The 10,541-nt window shown below is 53.5% G+C and overlaps 33 non-coding genes across 33 annotated transcripts; 11 read left to right on the plus strand and 22 right to left on the minus strand.

The window, feature by feature from the left end:
- Positions 1-67: 67 nt before the first annotated feature.
- Positions 68-139, plus strand: Trnap-agg (transfer RNA proline (anticodon AGG)). The gene has a single exon. It is a non-coding gene; the product is annotated as a tRNA-Pro (tRNA).
- A 194-nt stretch (positions 140-333) lies between these two features.
- Positions 334-406, minus strand: Trnav-aac (transfer RNA valine (anticodon AAC)). The gene has a single exon. It is a non-coding gene; the product is annotated as a tRNA-Val (tRNA).
- Positions 407-564: 158 nt separating this feature from the next.
- Trnav-cac (transfer RNA valine (anticodon CAC)) lies at positions 565-637 on the minus strand. Its single transcript has one exon. It is a non-coding gene; the product is annotated as a tRNA-Val (tRNA).
- Positions 638-1,036: 399 nt separating this feature from the next.
- Positions 1,037-1,108, plus strand: Trnap-agg (transfer RNA proline (anticodon AGG)). The gene has a single exon. It is a non-coding gene; the product is annotated as a tRNA-Pro (tRNA).
- A 194-nt stretch (positions 1,109-1,302) lies between these two features.
- Trnav-aac (transfer RNA valine (anticodon AAC)) lies at positions 1,303-1,375 on the minus strand. Its single transcript has one exon. It is a non-coding gene; the product is annotated as a tRNA-Val (tRNA).
- Positions 1,376-1,534: 159 nt separating this feature from the next.
- On the minus strand, positions 1,535-1,607 carry Trnav-cac (transfer RNA valine (anticodon CAC)). Its single transcript has one exon. It is a non-coding gene; the product is annotated as a tRNA-Val (tRNA).
- Positions 1,608-2,009: 402 nt separating this feature from the next.
- Trnap-agg (transfer RNA proline (anticodon AGG)) lies at positions 2,010-2,081 on the plus strand. The gene has a single exon. It is a non-coding gene; the product is annotated as a tRNA-Pro (tRNA).
- A 194-nt stretch (positions 2,082-2,275) lies between these two features.
- On the minus strand, positions 2,276-2,348 carry Trnav-aac (transfer RNA valine (anticodon AAC)). Its single transcript has one exon. It is a non-coding gene; the product is annotated as a tRNA-Val (tRNA).
- A 158-nt stretch (positions 2,349-2,506) lies between these two features.
- Trnav-cac (transfer RNA valine (anticodon CAC)) lies at positions 2,507-2,579 on the minus strand. The gene has a single exon. It is a non-coding gene; the product is annotated as a tRNA-Val (tRNA).
- A 399-nt stretch (positions 2,580-2,978) lies between these two features.
- Positions 2,979-3,050, plus strand: Trnap-agg (transfer RNA proline (anticodon AGG)). The gene has a single exon. It is a non-coding gene; the product is annotated as a tRNA-Pro (tRNA).
- A 194-nt stretch (positions 3,051-3,244) lies between these two features.
- Trnav-aac (transfer RNA valine (anticodon AAC)) lies at positions 3,245-3,317 on the minus strand. The gene has a single exon. It is a non-coding gene; the product is annotated as a tRNA-Val (tRNA).
- A 159-nt stretch (positions 3,318-3,476) lies between these two features.
- On the minus strand, positions 3,477-3,549 carry Trnav-cac (transfer RNA valine (anticodon CAC)). Its single transcript has one exon. It is a non-coding gene; the product is annotated as a tRNA-Val (tRNA).
- A 402-nt stretch (positions 3,550-3,951) lies between these two features.
- Trnap-agg (transfer RNA proline (anticodon AGG)) lies at positions 3,952-4,023 on the plus strand. Its single transcript has one exon. It is a non-coding gene; the product is annotated as a tRNA-Pro (tRNA).
- A 194-nt stretch (positions 4,024-4,217) lies between these two features.
- On the minus strand, positions 4,218-4,290 carry Trnav-aac (transfer RNA valine (anticodon AAC)). Its single transcript has one exon. It is a non-coding gene; the product is annotated as a tRNA-Val (tRNA).
- Positions 4,291-4,448: 158 nt separating this feature from the next.
- On the minus strand, positions 4,449-4,521 carry Trnav-cac (transfer RNA valine (anticodon CAC)). Its single transcript has one exon. It is a non-coding gene; the product is annotated as a tRNA-Val (tRNA).
- A 402-nt stretch (positions 4,522-4,923) lies between these two features.
- On the plus strand, positions 4,924-4,995 carry Trnap-agg (transfer RNA proline (anticodon AGG)). The gene has a single exon. It is a non-coding gene; the product is annotated as a tRNA-Pro (tRNA).
- Positions 4,996-5,189: 194 nt separating this feature from the next.
- Trnav-aac (transfer RNA valine (anticodon AAC)) lies at positions 5,190-5,262 on the minus strand. The gene has a single exon. It is a non-coding gene; the product is annotated as a tRNA-Val (tRNA).
- Positions 5,263-5,421: 159 nt separating this feature from the next.
- Positions 5,422-5,494, minus strand: Trnav-cac (transfer RNA valine (anticodon CAC)). The gene has a single exon. It is a non-coding gene; the product is annotated as a tRNA-Val (tRNA).
- Positions 5,495-5,896: 402 nt separating this feature from the next.
- On the plus strand, positions 5,897-5,968 carry Trnap-agg (transfer RNA proline (anticodon AGG)). Its single transcript has one exon. It is a non-coding gene; the product is annotated as a tRNA-Pro (tRNA).
- Positions 5,969-6,162: 194 nt separating this feature from the next.
- Trnav-aac (transfer RNA valine (anticodon AAC)) lies at positions 6,163-6,235 on the minus strand. Its single transcript has one exon. It is a non-coding gene; the product is annotated as a tRNA-Val (tRNA).
- A 158-nt stretch (positions 6,236-6,393) lies between these two features.
- On the minus strand, positions 6,394-6,466 carry Trnav-cac (transfer RNA valine (anticodon CAC)). The gene has a single exon. It is a non-coding gene; the product is annotated as a tRNA-Val (tRNA).
- A 402-nt stretch (positions 6,467-6,868) lies between these two features.
- Positions 6,869-6,940, plus strand: Trnap-agg (transfer RNA proline (anticodon AGG)). The gene has a single exon. It is a non-coding gene; the product is annotated as a tRNA-Pro (tRNA).
- Positions 6,941-7,134: 194 nt separating this feature from the next.
- Trnav-aac (transfer RNA valine (anticodon AAC)) lies at positions 7,135-7,207 on the minus strand. The gene has a single exon. It is a non-coding gene; the product is annotated as a tRNA-Val (tRNA).
- Positions 7,208-7,365: 158 nt separating this feature from the next.
- On the minus strand, positions 7,366-7,438 carry Trnav-cac (transfer RNA valine (anticodon CAC)). The gene has a single exon. It is a non-coding gene; the product is annotated as a tRNA-Val (tRNA).
- Positions 7,439-7,840: 402 nt separating this feature from the next.
- Trnap-agg (transfer RNA proline (anticodon AGG)) lies at positions 7,841-7,912 on the plus strand. The gene has a single exon. It is a non-coding gene; the product is annotated as a tRNA-Pro (tRNA).
- A 194-nt stretch (positions 7,913-8,106) lies between these two features.
- Positions 8,107-8,179, minus strand: Trnav-aac (transfer RNA valine (anticodon AAC)). The gene has a single exon. It is a non-coding gene; the product is annotated as a tRNA-Val (tRNA).
- A 158-nt stretch (positions 8,180-8,337) lies between these two features.
- Trnav-cac (transfer RNA valine (anticodon CAC)) lies at positions 8,338-8,410 on the minus strand. Its single transcript has one exon. It is a non-coding gene; the product is annotated as a tRNA-Val (tRNA).
- A 402-nt stretch (positions 8,411-8,812) lies between these two features.
- Trnap-agg (transfer RNA proline (anticodon AGG)) lies at positions 8,813-8,884 on the plus strand. The gene has a single exon. It is a non-coding gene; the product is annotated as a tRNA-Pro (tRNA).
- Positions 8,885-9,078: 194 nt separating this feature from the next.
- Positions 9,079-9,151, minus strand: Trnav-aac (transfer RNA valine (anticodon AAC)). Its single transcript has one exon. It is a non-coding gene; the product is annotated as a tRNA-Val (tRNA).
- A 158-nt stretch (positions 9,152-9,309) lies between these two features.
- On the minus strand, positions 9,310-9,382 carry Trnav-cac (transfer RNA valine (anticodon CAC)). The gene has a single exon. It is a non-coding gene; the product is annotated as a tRNA-Val (tRNA).
- A 402-nt stretch (positions 9,383-9,784) lies between these two features.
- On the plus strand, positions 9,785-9,856 carry Trnap-agg (transfer RNA proline (anticodon AGG)). The gene has a single exon. It is a non-coding gene; the product is annotated as a tRNA-Pro (tRNA).
- A 194-nt stretch (positions 9,857-10,050) lies between these two features.
- Positions 10,051-10,123, minus strand: Trnav-aac (transfer RNA valine (anticodon AAC)). Its single transcript has one exon. It is a non-coding gene; the product is annotated as a tRNA-Val (tRNA).
- A 158-nt stretch (positions 10,124-10,281) lies between these two features.
- On the minus strand, positions 10,282-10,354 carry Trnav-cac (transfer RNA valine (anticodon CAC)). Its single transcript has one exon. It is a non-coding gene; the product is annotated as a tRNA-Val (tRNA).
- Between the last annotated feature and the right edge of the window lie 187 nt (positions 10,355-10,541).

Here is a 10,541-nt window from a genome sequence, read left to right on the forward strand (position 1 = left end):
ACGAGACTTCCAGGGCACCCTGGACGACATCGAGGGACTGGAATATTTGGCATTCGCCGTGTCACAGGGCTCGTTGGTCTAGGGGTATGATTCCTGCTTAGGGTGCAGGAGGTCCCGGGTTCAAATCCCGGACGAGCCCTAGCGTTTTGTGCAAACTGATCGCACGTCAGTGGCTGAGTCAGCGCAAAAAGCTCGCCGTCAATATCAAATGAATTTCTTATTCGATGTGAGCAATTGGCACTCGGGTCCGACGCGTGAAGGCGATTACGAAGGTTTCGGGTACAGATGGTAGCAGATGCATGTTAGTACGTCTTGCTGAAAGTGATGAAAAAGTGTTTCCGCCCGGGATCAAACCGGGGACCTTCTGCGTGTTAGGCAGACGTGATAACCGCTACACCACGGAAACTGCTTGTGTGCACCTTACTTCACAGACAACTTGTAGTGATGTTGCCATCGTAACTAAAAAATTCAATAAATGTGGTACTTGCAAAACGAAGGGACATGCAGCAGATCCACACACGACGTGGCTCATTGGAGGACAATACGACATAGGCAGGAAAATACTGTTCCCGCCCGGGATCGAACCGGGGACCTTCTGCGTGTGAAGCAGACGTGATAACCGCTACACTACGGAAACGACGGACCCGAGGAGATCCTTGTTCACTCGAACTTGCCTCAGACTTTCTCTCGTCCGCGAATGCACACACGACAGTTCTTTTGTCAGCCTGGAACCCATCACAGCCGAGGGCTCAAGAAGTCTTCGGGGTGCTCGAGAGGGTGTCTGCCGTAGCACCCCTAACGAGATAGCGGCGTTTCGCGCAGTCGTTATTGCAAGTCATATCAGCAAAAGCAATCACTTTCTCAGCAGCAGGCAGTGCGAGCCCAGCGGCAGCTCTACATGAAGGTACCAACAGCCCAGGAAGGCCGCCGACCGCGGGAATTCGCGCCGCCCCCATCCCGCCAGCGTACACGAGACTTCCAGGGCACTTTGGTCGACATCGAAGGACTGGAATATTTGGCATTCGCCGTGTCACAGGGCTCGTTGGTCTAGGGGTATGATTCCTGCTTAGGGTGCAGGAGGTCCCGGGTTCAAATCCCGGACGAGCCCTAGCGTTTTGTGCAAACTGATCGCACGTCAGTGGCTGAGTCAGCGCAAAAAGCTCGCCGTCAATATCAAATGAATTTCTTATTCGATGTGAGCAATTGGCACTCGGGTCCGACGCGTGAAGGCGATTACGAAGGTTTCGGGTACAGGTGGTAGCAGATGCATGTTAGTACGTCTTGCTTAAAGTGTTGGAAAAGTGTTTCCGCCCGGGATCGAACCGGGGACTTTCTGCGTGTTAGGCAGACGTGATAACCGCTATACCACGGAAACTGCTTGTGTGCACCTTACTTCACAGACAACTTGTAGTGATGTTGCCATCGTAACTAAAAAAATTCAATAAATGTGGTACTTGCAAAACGAAGGGACATGCAGCAGATCCACACACGACGTGGCTCATTGGAGGACAATACGACATAGGCAGGAAAATACTGTTCCCGCCCGGGATCGAACCGGGGACCTTCTGCGTGTGAAGCAGACGTGATAACCGCTCCACTACGGAAACGACGGACCCGAGGAGTCCATCCTTGTTCACTCGAACTTGCCTCAGACTTTCTCTCGTCCGCGAATGCACACACGACAGTTCTTTTGTCAGCCTGGAACCCATCACAGCCGAGGGCTCAAGAAGTCTTCGGGTTGCTCGAGAGGGTGTCTGCCGTAGCACCCCTAACGAGATAGCGGCGTTTCGCGCAGTCGTTATTGCAAGTCATATCAGCAAAAGCGATCACTTTCTCAGCAGCAGGCAGTGCGAGCCCAGCGGCAGCTCTACATGAAGGTACCAATAGCCCAGGAAGGCCGCCGACCGCGGGAATTCGCGCCGCCCCCATCCCGCCAGCGTACACGAGACTTCCAGGGCACCCTGGACGACATCGAGGGACTGGAATATTTGGCATTCGCCGTGTCACAGGGCTCGTTGGTCTAGGGGTATGATTCCTGCTTAGGGTGCAGGAGGTCCCGGGTTCAAATCCCGGACGAGCCCTAGCGTTTTGTGCAAACTGATCGCACGTCAGTGGCTGAGTCAGCGCAAAAAGCTCGCCGTCAATATCAAACGAATTTCTTATTCGATGTGAGCAATTGGCACTCGGGTCCGACGCGTGAAGGCGATTACGAAGGTTTCGGGTACAGATGGTAGCAGATGCATGTTAGTACGTCTTGCTGAAAGTGATGAAAAAGTGTTTCCGCCCGGGATCAAACCGGGGACCTTCTGCGTGTTAGGCAGACGTGATAACCGCTACACCACGGAAACTGCTTGTGTGCACCTTACTTCACAGACAACTTGTAGTGATGTTGCCATCGTAACTAAAAAATTCAATAAATGTGGTACTTGCAAAACGAAGGGACATGCAGCAGATCCACACACGACGTAGCTCATTGGAGGACAATACGACATAGGCAGGAAAATACTGTTCCCGCCCGGGATCGAACCGGGGACCTTCTGCGTGTGAAGCAGACGTGATAACCGCTACACTACGGAAACGACGGACCCGAGGAGATCCTTGTTCACTCGAACTTGCCTCAGACTTTCTCTCGTCCGCGAATGCACACACGACAGTTCTTTTGTCAGCCTGGAACCCATCACAGCCGAGGGCTCAAGAAGTCTTCGGGGTGCTCGAGAGGGTGTCTGCCGTAGCACCCCTAACGAGATAGCGGCGTTTCGCGCAGTCGTTATTGCAAGTCATATCAGCAAAAGCAATCACTTTCTCAGCAGCAGGCAGTGCGAGCCCAGCGGCAGCTCTACATGAAGGTACCAACAGCCCAGGAAGGCCGCCGACCGCGGGAATTCGCGCCGCCCCCATCCCGCCAGCGTACACGAGACTTCCAGGGCACTTTGGTCGACATCGAAGGACTGGAATATTTGGCATTCGCCGTGTCACAGGGCTCGTTGGTCTAGGGGTATGATTCCTGCTTAGGGTGCAGGAGGTCCCGGGTTCAAATCCCGGACGAGCCCTAGCGTTTTGTGCAAACTGATCGCACGTCAGTGGCTGAGTCAGCGCAAAAAGCTCGCCGTCAATATCAAATGAATTTCTTATTCGATGTGAGCAATTGGCACTCGGGTCCGACGCGTGAAGGCGATTACGAAGGTTTCGGGTACAGGTGGTAGCAGATGCATGTTAGTACGTCTTGCTTAAAGTGTTGGAAAAGTGTTTCCGCCCGGGATCGAACCGGGGACTTTCTGCGTGTTAGGCAGACGTGATAACCGCTATACCACGGAAACTGCTTGTGTGCACCTTACTTCACAGACAACTTGTAGTGATGTTGCCATCGTAACTAAAAAAATTCAATAAATGTGGTACTTGCAAAACGAAGGGACATGCAGCAGATCCACACACGACGTGGCTCATTGGAGGACAATACGACATAGGCAGGAAAATACTGTTCCCGCCCGGGATCGAACCGGGGACCTTCTGCGTGTGAAGCAGACGTGATAACCGCTACACTACGGAAACGACGGACCCGAGGAGTCCATCCTTGTTCACTCGAACTTGCCTCAGACTTTCTCTCGTCCGCGAATGCACACACGACAGTTCTTTTGTCAGCCTGGAACCCATCACAGCCAAGGGCTCAAGAAGTCTTCGGGGTGCTCGAGAGGGTGTCTGCCGTAGCACCCCTAACGAGATAGCGGCGTTTCGCGCAGTCGTTATTGCAAGTCATATCAGCAAAAGCAATCACTTTCTCAGCAGCAGGCAGTGCGAGCCCAGCGGCAGCTCTACATGAAGGTACCAATAGCCCAGGAAGGCCGCCGACCGCGGGAATTCGCGCCGCCCCCATCCCGCCAGCGTACACGAGACTTCCAGGGCACCCTGGACGACATCGAAGGACTGGAATATTTGGCATTCGCCGTGTCACAGGGCTCGTTGGTCTAGGGGTATGATTCCTGCTTAGGGTGCAGGAGGTCCCGGGTTCAAATCCCGGACGAGCCCTAGCGTTTTGTTCAAACTGATCGCACGTCAGTGGCTGAGTCAGCGCAAAAAGCTCGCCGTCAATATCAAATGAATTTCTTATTCGATGTGAGCAATTGGCACTCGGGTCCGACGCGTGAAGGCGATTACGAAGGTTTCGGGTACAGATGGTAGCAGATGCATGTTAGTACGTCTTGCTTAAAGTGTTGGAAAAGTGTTTCCGCCCGGGATCGAACCAGGGACCTTCTGCGTGTTAGGCAGACGTGATAACCGCTACACCACGGAAACTGCTTGTGTGCACCTTACTTCACAGACAACTTGTAGTGATGTTGCCATCGTAACTAAAAAATTCAATAAATGTGGTACTTGCAAAACGAAGGGACTTGCAGCAGATCCACACACGACGTGGCTCATTGGAGGACAATACGACATAGGCAGGAAAATACTGTTCCCGCCCGGTATCGAACCGGGGACCTTCTGCGTGTGAAGCAGACGTGATGACCGCTACACTACGGAAACGACGGACCCGAGGAGTCCATCCTTGTTCACTCGAACTTGCCTCAGACTTTCTCTCGTCCGCGAATGCACACACGACAGTTCTTTTGTCAGCCTGGAACCCATCACAGCCGAGGGCTCAAGAAGTCTTCGGGGTGCTCGAGAGGGTGTCTGCCGTAGCACCCCTAACGAGATAGCGGCGTTTCGCGCAGTCGTTATTGCAAGTCATATCAGCAAAAGCAATCACTTTCTCAGCAGCAGGCAGTGCGAGCCCAGCGGCAGCTCTACATGAAGGTACCAACAGCCCAGGAAGGCCGCCGACCGCGGGAATTCGCGCCGCCCCCATCCCGCCAGCGTACACGAGACTTCCAGGGCACTTTGGTCGACATCGAAGGACTGGAATATTTGGCATTCGCCGTGTCACAGGGCTCGTTGGTCTAGGGGTATGATTCCTGCTTAGGGTGCAGGAGGTCCCGGGTTCAAATCCCGGACGAGCCCTAGCGTTTTGTGCAAACTGATCGCACGTCAGTGGCTGAGTCAGCGCAAAAAGCTCGCCGTCAATATCAAATGAATTTCTTATTCGATGTGAGCAATTGGCACTCGGGTCCGACGCGTGAAGGCGATTACGAAGGTTTCGGGTACAGGTGGTAGCAGATGCATGTTAGTTCGTCTTGCTTAAAGTGTTGGAAAAGTGTTTCCGCCCGGGATCGAACCGGGGACTTTCTGCGTGTTAGGCAGACGTGATAACCGCTACACCACGGAAACTGCTTGTGTGCACGTTACTTCACAGACAACTTGTAGTGATGTTGCCATCGTAACTAAAAAAATTCAATAAATGTGGTACTTGCAAAACGAAGGGACATGCAGCAGATCCACACACGACGTGGCTCATTGGAGGACAATACGACATAGGCAGGAAAATACTGTTCCCGCCCGGGATCGAACCGGGGACCTTCTGCGTGTGAAGCAGACGTGATAACCGCTACACTACGGAAACGACGGACCCGAGGAGTCCATCCTTGTTCACTCGAACTTGCCTCAGACTTTCTCTCGTCCGCGAATGCACACACGACAGTTCTTTTGTCAGCCTGGAACCCATCACAGCCGAGGGCTCAAGAAGTCTTCGGGGTGCTCGAGAGGGTGTCTGCCGTAGCACCCCTAACGAGATAGCGGCGTTTCGCGCAGTCGTTATTGCAAGTCATATCAGCAAAAGCAATCACTTTCTCAGCAGCAGGCAGTGCGAGCCCAGCGGCAGCTCTACATGAAGGTACCAATAGCCCAGGAAGGCCGCCGACCGCGGGAATTCGCGCCGCCCCCATCCCGCCAGCGTACACGAGACTTCCAGGGCACCCTGGACGACATCGAAGGACTGGAATATTTGGCATTCGCCGTGTCACAGGGCTCGTTGGTCTAGGGGTATGATTCCTGCTTAGGGTGCAGGAGGTCCCGGGTTCAAATCCCGGACGAGCCCTAGCGTTTTGTGCAAACTGATCGCACGTCAGTGGCTGAGTCAGCGCAAAAAGCTCGCCGTCAATATCAAATGAATTTCTTATTCGATGTGAGCAATTGGCACTCGGGTCCGACGCGTGAAGGCGATTACGAAGGTTTCGGGTACAGATGGTAGCAGATGCATGTTAGTACGTCTTGCTTAAAGTGTTGGAAAAGTGTTTCCGCCCGGGATCGAACCGGGTACCTTCTGCGTGTTACGCAGACGTGATAACCGCTACACCACGGAAACTGCTTGTGTGCACCTTACTTCACAGACAACTTGTAGTGATGTTGCCATCGTAACTAAAAAATTCAATAAATGTGGTACTTGCAAAACGAAGGGACATGCAGCAGATCCACACACGACGTGGCTCATTGGAGGACAATACGACATAGGCAGGAAAACACTGTTCCCGCCCGGGATCGAACCGGGGACCTTCTGCGTGTGAAGCAGACGTGATAACCGCTACACTACGGAAACGACGGACCCGAGGAGTCCATCCTTGTTCACTCGAAGTTGCCTCAGACTTTCTCTCGTCCGCGAATGCACACACGACAGTTCTTTTGTCAGCCTGGAACCCATCACAGCCGAGGGCTCAAGAAGTCTTCGGGGTGCTCGAGAGGGTGTCTGCCGTAGCACCCCTAACGAGATAGCGGCGTTTCGCGCAGTCGTTATTGCAAGTCATATCAGCAAAAGCAATCACTTTCTCAGCAGCAGGCAGTGCGAGCCCAGCGGCAGCTCTACATGAAGGTACCAATAGCCCAGGAAGGCCGCCGACCGCGGGAATTCGCGCCGCCCCCATCCCGCCAGCGTACACGAGACTTCCAGGGCACCCTGGACGACATCGAAGGACTGGAATATTTGGCATTCGCTGTGTCACAGGGCTCGTTGGTCTAGGGGTATGATTCCTGCTTAGGGTGCAGGAGGTCCCGGGTTCAAATCCCGGACGAGCCCTAGCGTTTTGTTCAAACTGATCGCACGTCAGTGGCTGAGTCAGCGCAAAAAGCTCGAAGTCAATATCAAATGAATTTCTTATTCGATGTGAGCAATTGGCACTCGGGTCCGACGCGTGAAGGCGATTACGAAGGTTTCGGGTACAGATGGTAGCAGATGCATGTTAGTACGTCTTGCTTAAAGTGTTGGAAAAGTGTTTCCGCCCGGGATCGAACCAGGGACCTTCTGCGTGTTAGGCAGACGTGATAACCGCTACACCACGGAAACTGCTTGTGTGCACCTTACTTCACAGACAACTTGTAGTGATGTTGCCATCGTAACTAAAAAATTCAATAAATGTGGTACTTGCAAAACGAAGGGACATGCAGCAGATCCACACACGACGTGGCTCATTGGAGGACAATACGACATAGGCAGGAAAATACTGTTCCCGCCCGGGATCGAACCGGGGACCTTCTGCGTGTGAAGCAGACGTGATGACCGCTACACTACGGAAACGACGGACCCGAGGAGTCCATCCTTGTTCACTCGAACTTGCCTCAGACTTTCTCTCGTCCGCGAATGCACACACGACAGTTCTTTTGTCAGCCTGGAACCCATCACAGCCGAGGGCTCAAGAAGTCTTCGGGGTGCTCGAGAGGGTGTCTGCCGTAGCACCCCTAACGAGATAGCGGCGTTTCGCGCAGTCGTTATTGCAAGTCATATCAGCAAAAGCAATCACTTTCTCAGCAGCAGGCAGTGCGAGCCCAGCGGCAGCTCTACATGAAGGTACCAATAGCCCAGGAAGGCCGCCGACCGCGGGAATTCGCGCCGCCCCCATCCCGCCAGCGTACACGAGACTTCCAGGGCACCCTGGACGACATCGAAGGACTGGAATATTTGGCATTCGCCGTGTCACAGGGCTCGTTGGTCTAGGGGTATGATTCCTGCTTAGGGTGCAGGAGGTCCCGGGTTCAAATCCCGGACGAGCCCTAGCGTTTTGTGCAAACTGATCGCACGTCAGTGGCTGAGTCAGCGCAAAAAGCTCGCCGTCAATATCAAATGAATTTCTTATTCGATGTGAGCAATTGGCACTCGGGTCCGACGCGTGAAGGCGATTACGAAGGTTTCGGGTACAGATGGTAGCAGATGCATGTTAGTACGTCTTGCTTAAAGTGTTGGAAAAGTGTTTCCGCCCGGGATCGAACCAGGGACCTTCTGCGTGTTAGGCAGACGTGATAACCGCTACACCACGGAAACTGCTTGTGTGCACCTTACTTCACAGACAACTTGTAGTGATGTTGCCATCGTAACTAAAAAATTCAATAAATGTGGTACTTGCAAAACGAAGGGACATGCAGCAGATCCACACACGACGTGGCTCATTGGAGGACAATACGACATAGGCAGGAAAATACTGTTCCCGCCCGGGATCGAACCGGGGACCTTCTGCGTGTGAAGCAGACGTGATGACCGCTACACTACGGAAACGACGGACCCGAGGAGTCCATCCTTGTTCACTCGAACTTGCCTCAGACTTTCTCTCGTCCGCGAATGCACACACGACAGTTCTTTTGTCAGCCTGGAACCCATCACAGCCGAGGGCTCAAGAAGTCTTCGGGGTGCTCGAGAGGGTGTCTGCCGTAGCACCCCTAACGAGATAGCGGCGTTTCGCGCAGTCGTTATTGCAAGTCATATCAGCAAAAGCAATCACTTTCTCAGCAGCAGGCAGTGCGAGCCCAGCGGCAGCTCTACATGAAGGTACCAATAGCCCAGGAAGGCCGCCGACCGCGGGAATTCGCGCCGCCCCCATCCCGCCAGCGTACACGAGACTTCCAGGGCACCCTGGACGACATCGAAGGACTGGAATATTTGGCATTCGCCGTGTCACAGGGCTCGTTGGTCTAGGGGTATGATTCCTGCTTAGGGTGCAGGAGGTCCCGGGTTCAAATCCCGGACGAGCCCTAGCGTTTTGTGCAAACTGATCGCACGTCAGTGGCTGAGTCAGCGCAAAAAGCTCGCCGTCAATATCAAATGAATTTCTTATTCGATGTGAGCAATTGGCACTCGGGTCCGACGCGTGAAGGCGATTACGAAGGTTTCGGGTACAGATGGTAGCAGATGCATGTTAGTACGTCTTGCTTAAAGTGTTGGAAAAGTGTTTCCGCCCGGGATCGAACCGGGTACCTTCTGCGTGTTACGCAGACGTGATAACCGCTACACCACGGAAACTGCTTGTGTGCACCTTACTTCACAGACAACTTGTAGTGATGTTGCCATCGTAACTAAAAAATTCAATAAATGTGGTACTTGCAAAACGAAGGGACATGCAGCAGATCCACACACGACGTGGCTCATTGGAGGACAATACGACATAGGCAGGAAAACACTGTTCCCGCCCGGGATCGAACCGGGGACCTTCTGCGTGTGAAGCAGACGTGATAACCGCTACACTACGGAAACGACGGACCCGAGGAGTCCATCCTTGTTCACTCGAAGTTGCCTCAGACTTTCTCTCGTCCGCGAATGCACACACGACAGTTCTTTTGTCAGCCTGGAACCCATCACAGCCGAGGGCTCAAGAAGTCTTCGGGGTGCTCGAGAGGGTGTCTGCCGTAGCACCCCTAACGAGATAGCGGCGTTTCGCGCAGTCGTTATTGCAAGTCATATCAGCAAAAGCAATCACTTTCTCAGCAGCAGGCAGTGCGAGCCCAGCGGCAGCTCTACATGAAGGTACCAATAGCCCAGGAAGGCCGCCGACCGCGGGAATTCGCGCCGCCCCCATCCCGCCAGCGTACACGAGACTTCCAGGGCACCCTGGACGACATCGAAGGACTGGAATATTTGGCATTCGCCGTGTCACAGGGCTCGTTGGTCTAGGGGTATGATTCCTGCTTAGGGTGCAGGAGGTCCCGGGTTCAAATCCCGGACGAGCCCTAGCGTTTTGTGCAAACTGATCGCACGTCAGTGGCTGAGTCAGCGCAAAAAGCTCGCCGTCAATATCAAATGAATTTCTTATTCGATGTGAGCAATTGGCACTCGGGTCCGACGCGTGAAGGCGATTACGAAGGTTTCGGGTACAGATGGTAGCAGATGCATGTTAGTACGTCTTGCTTAAAGTGTTGGAAAAGTGTTTCCGCCCGGGATCGAACCAGGGACCTTCTGCGTGTTAGGCAGACGTGATAACCGCTACACCACGGAAACTGCTTGTGTGCACCTTACTTCACAGACAACTTGTAGTGATGTTGCCATCGTAACTAAAAAATTCAATAAATGTGGTACTTGCAAAACGAAGGGACATGCAGCAGATCCACACACGACGTGGCTCATTGGAGGACAATACGACATAGGCAGGAAAATACTGTTCCCGCCCGGGATCGAACCGGGGACCTTCTGCGTGTGAAGCAGACGTGATGACCGCTACACTACGGAAACGACGGACCCGAGGAGTCCATCCTTGTTCACTCGAACTTGCCTCAGACTTTCTCTCGTCCGCGAATGCACACACGACAGTTCTTTTGTCAGCCTGGAACCCATCACAGCCGAGGGCTCAAGAAGTCTTCGGGGTGCTCGAGAGGGTGTCTGCCGTAGCACCCCTAACGAGATAGCGGCGTTTCGCGCA

The sequence above is a fragment of the Schistocerca serialis genome, chromosome 2, assembly GCF_023864345.2.
Source record: "Schistocerca serialis cubense isolate TAMUIC-IGC-003099 chromosome 2, iqSchSeri2.2, whole genome shotgun sequence".
In the NCBI taxonomy this organism is placed as follows: domain Eukaryota; kingdom Metazoa; phylum Arthropoda; class Insecta; order Orthoptera; family Acrididae; genus Schistocerca; species Schistocerca serialis.